Genomic DNA, 7,068 nt, shown 5'->3' with positions numbered 1-7,068 from the left:
GCGCGCGGAGTCGACCGTGAGAGGTTAGCGGGCGGCGGGTGACGGCGCGAGGCCGGCGGCTGAGGCGTGTGAGCGGCGAGCGGGAGCGGACAGCGAGCGACGACCGGATCCCCCTCTCCTCCTTCCTTCCTTCTCCTTCTTCTTCCTCCCTCTCTTCTTCCTTCTTCTTCTTCTTCTTCTTCTTTCTTCTTGTTCTTCTTTCTTCTTCCTCTCCACGTACGTAACTCTTCAACTTCTAAACGTTATGATTGATAGAAAAATTCAAGAGTGCCTTTGGGGGGGCCGCCCTCCCCTCCCTTATATAGGAAGTGTGAAATGGGTCCCCCTTAAACAACAAAAGGAAAAGAAAGAAAAGAAAAGGGAAGAAAATAAAGGGGCTTGTAAGGCCCACTAAGGTAGGTGGTAGGGGAAGATATCCTCATATGGGTTCTTCCCCTCGCTACAACGACAAAACGATAAAGATGAAAAGCGATGACGAGAAAATAAGAAACAAGTAAAACGATCCGAAGGTAGCGTGTCGTGTCGGCTGGACATGTGTCGGTGGCAGGCTCGATGACGGTGCTGGCTCCTCGCATGACGATCCTGCGGTGTCGGACGGTGCCGCGCCATCACTTTTAAGCTAAACATCACAACATCATCATCAGATTATCTAAAATTTTTCTATCTATCTATCTTATCTTTCTATTAGCATATATATATTAACCTACCTACCTTTTAGTCTACCTACCTACCTTTTAGAGATAGATAGATAGATGTATAGATGATCAGTCGATCCATCTAAAATGTAGTCTAGAAAAGCAATAAATTCTTGCTTTTCTCGAACTAACTTTCTATCCATCTATCTATAAATCCATGTAGCTATCTATACGCCTATCTTGATCACACTAATTCCGACTGTGAAAGAGAAATGGCCAAGGTTTGTCAGCCGCTAACATTTGTGGTCTTCCTTGGGTTGTTTCCTCTGTGCTGTTGTGAATCAAGATGTTATGAAGTTCACCAACCTCTCTTCAATATTTCTTAGTGTTCTCCAGATCTTTTAGATGAAAGATTTGCTTCTTGATGATTTGAGAGAATATCAAAATCATTCCTCATTTTCTAAATAAAATATATGTAAAGGGAAGGTAATATTTTATGGGCCTTAAAAATGCTCTAAGAGCAGCTGATCTGGTGGGTAGCTCGTGGGAGGACTCTTGGTAGCCGCAGTATCCTCAGTCTTACTGCCATTGAAATTCTTCGTCTAATCATTGGGAAGGATGGTAAGGGGTGGAGAATGGGCTTGCCCATTGTGGTCTGATCTTTGTAAACAAAGGGTCAAACAATTTTAATGAGATCGGCATTGTAGTTCCCTTTAGGAACCGTGCATGTCTCATCAATGTTCACATCACCATCCAATGTTTTCAATTTACTTGTCCTTGCTGTCCTTATCAGCCCTTTCCAGCCAAGTGCAACCCTGGAAAAATTGAAAAAAAACAGATGATATAAGAGCTTATAATCACATTGTCTGATATTATTTGAGAAATTAGAAGGTTGAGACAAGGGCATTGGACTATTAAGTCACTCTGTTATGATGCGGGCTTGGACAAGGTCAGTTAGAGGCCAAATAGGTTTTTGTTTTTACTCTATAAGATCATGGGAAATTTAGTCGTGATCCGCTTTCTCTTGATTTTTTATTTTTCTTGGTCGAGCAAATGCTGCAATTAGTAGAGTTAAAATATTAAACTCATATAGGAGAAATCTAAAGCAGAAGTCCCTATGTCACCTTCTCTCTTTTTATTATGTTGTCTTTGATGACATCCCTCGCTCATGTGTAGGCTTTTGTCTAAGACCACCCTTTTCTACTCCTAAGAGTGCAGTGCAAGGCTTACCCTTGGCAAAGATAGCCCCAACACACTTGTTGAGGTTTTTGTGTTTTAATGTACACTAAATTACATTAATATCATGAATTTATAATTAAGAAACTAATTTATAGTTAGAGCTTAAAATATTTTAAGATTATGTTTTTTAAATGTGTTAAAACTATAAAATTAACTAGAATAATCATAAAGTACTTGGGAGAATGAAAATGTTTTAAAATTTCTGAAAATAGTTTTAAAGTATTAAAATGTTATTTTAATACTTTAAAATATTTTAAAAAGTCATTTCATATTTAACGTATGTTGAAATTATTTTCAGAAGCCTTAGAAATATTTTTAAATACTTTAAAAATATTATAAATATTTTTCTGAATTTTTTAAACAATTAAAAGTATTTTAAATAGTGCAAAATTGACTTCTAAATAAATTTCTGGCATTTTAGTTCATTTAATAAGGGCCCAATAAGGCCTAAATGGGCGGAGCCCATTAGCCTTAGTGGCGGACCCGACGGGCGGATTTAACCAGTTAAATCCGAGGTCGGGTCCGCTACTAAAGATTGAATTAAAAACATATATATATATATATATATATATATATATATATGGGGAGAACGAGATTTGAACCCAAGACCTCCGCCTCAGTAATGAAGCGATTTACCACTGCGCCAGAAGTCATCTCTTAGTGTAGAAATAAATTATTTATATATAATGTACTTTGGACCCAAAAAATCGAATTAGGAAATTCGATTTATTCCAAAGGTCGGGTCCGGCGGTTGACTTTCCAAAATCATTTCTTATTTCTAAAAATCGTATTTTTTCCGACTTTTGAAATTCCTATATTAAACCTAACTACTTTAATTAGCATTAATTACTATAATTAATTTTTTAATTAAGGAAACTTTCTATAAAACTTTGAAAAATCATAAAAAATTAATTACAGCTCCTTTTGAGCTCGAATTGTTTTTGAAATTCTCAGAAAATTACAATCTACCCCTACCCCTATAAATACCCCTTCAGAGCAAGGGTTGAGGTATCCCTTTTGAAAAACATCTCTCTTGTGCTACTCTTAAAGAAGAAAGTGCTGTTTCTTGTGAAGTTTCTCCCCTGAAATCAGTGTGGCTGTGCTTCTCCATTGATAAGGGAAGTTTTTAATTTTCATCATTCATTTATTTACTGAATAGGGTGATAGTTTCCTCCACGATCATTGAGTTAGTGGTGATTTTTATGAGATTTTGTGAAGGATAGTGAAGGGATTGATATTATTTTTGAAAGTGATTAAGAGGAATTGATTTGTTGATCTTGAAAGTACTTATGAAACAGGTTTTCAGAATTTATCTTGATATTACATTTGAATCTTAGTTTGTTTGATCATTCATACATCATTGAGAGCGGTGATTGACCTTTGATCAATCACGGGGAGCGGTATATCGTTTCTTCCACTAATCTGAACAGGTGACGAAGATCAAGAAGGCAGGGAGGTGACGTTGGTGGCACCAAGGACGTGACGGTGACGAGGGAAGTGGACGTACGAGGAAGAGTTCGTGATGGTCTACCCGAAGGCGGTTCGGGGTTGAAGCTCGTGCACCAAAGAACGTGACGTGCCATCGGAAGACTCCTCTGCAGAAGCAACTTTGTAAGTTGGGTTAGGGTACCTTACAAGGGAGGATCCTTAGTAAGATTATCCTGAGTCCTAATTTGGACTCGAAGGGGGGCCTTGGATTGACTCGATCACTAAGCGGATCGAGGAACCAAGTAAATCTAAGTGTTCGAGAGAAAGAAGGTGAGTGTCAAATCAAGGAATCTTAAAAGCTAACTAGGTAAACAAAAAGAAGATAAGCTAATTCACCCCCCCTCTTAGCTTCCAACAACACTCAAATGAACACTACCATGTGGGCTGCTGGGATGTAAATCCCTTCTCATGTGAAATTTACATGATTGTGATTCAGAGCTTATTAAGATTCAGCTTAAACCATCTTTGTTCGTCTTCCATTTTTGAATGCCTCGGCTTCAAATAACCATAAGGACAAAAGTTACATGTCCTCCTATTTTATTTCTACCTCTTCCTTAAAAAAGTAAGGCATATTCTTGGCCTCAAAAGTCATGCATACAATGTAAATTTTAATAAGTGGATCTACAAAGTCCAAAATCAAAAAACAAATTCCTCAATGAATAATAATGCAAATTAATCAGTTCGAGCAGGAATAAAGGGTTTTGGAAAGTTATATGTGAAATGTATCTAGCATTCATATAAAAGGCTGTAAAATAAAATAAGTGCACACATGAGTTTGATTTTGTCAGCTCGATAAGGATATCATTTTCATATTTTAAATTGATACAGATAAATGTAATTATATGAAATTATAGGGCTTATATTATGTGCACAGAAGGTGAAAATCATCTGAATAAAAGCTCTCAAATTTATATACCTGATTTTGTCACAAACTGCACTGAATGATTTGGAATGAAGTCATTTGAAGGCTAGTAAATGGCTTAGATGACAGATATAATACTGGAAAAAATATACTTCCCAAAATTTGAGAAATGTTTAGTTTTATCATTTTTCGATTCATATGATCAAATTCTTCAATTGACTGCCACAAGAATCTAAAAACTACAGTTGAACGTTTTTTTATAATTATAGAACAAGAGAAAGAAGTTATTCATATATCCTAGCAGATTATTGATGTAGTGAGTAAAATGTATAAGCAGGTTGGGCAATCTTTCATGAGAGAGTTTCAAGCTTCGTGTGCTTGTGTCTTTGTTGTCCTTCATAATGTAATAAAGTTTTGTAAATTGACTCTATAATATAACCCTACATTTTTGAGAATTTGTAACTATGCAATCTATGAACCTTGTTATCTTTTACTATATTCATAAGTAGAACATTATCCATGTAAGACATATTATACTCTTTCATATCTGCTTATTGATTACTATTATGGGACAATAAATTTATTAACATAAGTTTCATATCATCTCTAGGTATATATTTATTTGTAGAAATGATATGTTTTATTAATTTACTCTTATCCTTAATCTATTAATTTCTTTCTAGTAACATCAGGCTGTCTTAGTATCATAGTTATTTGTGGGGTTGGATATTACTTAATATATCACTTTAAAGTGGAAATAGCTTTTTACTAAATTCCCTTTTTCAGATACCAGGTATGATATAACATTAAAGAGTCCATTCTCCCACTTATACATACTTTGAGCCTCATAATCAGTATCATTTTAGCGAGGCCCAATAATTCAACATTATCATGACAAAGTAATGTAAATGATGAAGAGTTAAAAAATTAATGGCCGGAAAAATTATTCTGGACAAACTGATTGAACATATGATAGAGCTTTGTGTTGACTGGCGTGGTAATTAAATGATATTCAATATGGTTTGTCCTTAAATGGTAGGAGGTATCAAGCTAAGGCCAACGAAGAGGGTATGAAAAAAGAGAACGATTATTAATTTCTTCTGCAATCTCACGAAGGAAAAGAAAATCTGATGAATGGACGGATAGAAGCACTAATAATGTGTGGAGTTCTGTGATGGGTGTACACTTTATTCGTTCAGAAACAGTTGGTCTGGATGATATACAAAACGGTAACTTGTGACGACACAATGCACGCTTTCGACGCAAGAGCGAAGGATGAATGGAAACAAAGGTTGCTGGAAGTTGCACCCGGGTGTACTCTATTGCCGTCGTCCAACGTTTAGGGGCACACAAATCCTGACGGCGTCCCGACACCACAGATATTAAGAACAAAGAAGACCACCTCGTTGTTGGAGATTAAATCCCGCTTTGCAACATTACAGAGGCAACCAGCTGCTGTTCCATCGGGCAATAGTTGCAGCCTGATACAGCAGGACATAGAATTACCCCCCCCCCCTATCTGGTAGTCTATCTCAATCAGCGTCTGAGAACATCCATCAAGAACGGAGAGATTAACAGGACATGAGCTAGCTGGAGGTGGGGGCGAGGGCGGCGGCGGCGGAGGCGGCGACGGCGGAGGCGGAGACGGCGGTGGCGGTGAAGTGCGTCTTCGAGGTACTGGAGGCTTGACTGGAGGGAAGCGACGCCGTGGGAATTCATCATCCTCAGAGTCCCCAGATACTGCAGTCGCAAAGAGCAGAGTAAGCAGAAGAACGGCAACGTACCTTCCGATGGCCATCGTATAGCGTTTGAGGGGGCTCCTCCGGTCCCCTCTTCCTAGCGGTTTTTTCCATGAACTCCCCTTCTGTTTATATAGCCACCACAAAAGTGGGGAGTTCTGTCATGCGTTCACAAGTTGGTCTTAAATATTGGAGGGAATCACGTCTGGCTTGAGTATTATTTTTAAGTCATGGCCCCCCAAATGGCAAATGATATTAGATAATGATATACAAATTCTGAAGTTCTATCTAATGGCGATGAGTTGTCCACATTCCAATTATTGTTAGTATATTTCGGGGTCAACTCTTTCGATATATGCCGCTTATTGCGCTTCGTAGATGAAGTATCAGCATACCCTTTCTAAAATTTATTCTGTGGCGGAGGGGGAGACAGTTGTTGGAGCTTGGAATGCGGCATGTCTCTTGCCTCTCGACTTTATTTTTCTTATATTTTAAAAATATCTAATATTTTATACTTCCTATTGCTTCGATCAAGTTGAATTTAGTAGCATATCTGATGTCTGTTGAGCGCAAATATTTTGCAGACCGTTCCACCCCTTCACGAGTGGGGGCATCTTGCCAGTTGACGATTGCATGTACGCCTTGCGACGTGTGATCTGCAAAATAGTCTCATAGCAAACCAATATAAAATAATTTAGATAAGGAACTGACAGTTCGTAATACCATAACTTTTTTGTTCATGGTCCGCGCGCCATATCACAATCGGGCATCCTGTATCATATACACTAGTGTTCGCCCAACTGATATCCGTCCGATATCCGATATCGGACATCCGATATCCGATATCGGGAATAAAACCGGGACGGTGCCTGATGTCGGATATCGGATATCGGTTGATATCCATCTTTCAAGTGTGGACGGATATTGGTGACGGATACCGAAGATGTAGGGACCAGACGGATCTCGGATATCGGTTACCAATATCTGGATATCGGTTTCGGTAGCCGGATATCGGTAACCGATATCCGGATATTTTTTTCCGAATCCGTCGCAAACGAATGCTTCATGTCACATTACTTGTGAAATGCCCTTACAACTTTATATT

Source organism: Wolffia australiana, chromosome 12, assembly GCF_029677425.1.
Source record: "Wolffia australiana isolate 7733 chromosome 12, ASM2967742v1".
Classification (NCBI taxonomy): domain Eukaryota; kingdom Viridiplantae; phylum Streptophyta; class Magnoliopsida; order Alismatales; family Araceae; genus Wolffia; species Wolffia australiana.
Note: the sequence above shows the minus strand (reverse complement) of the source record.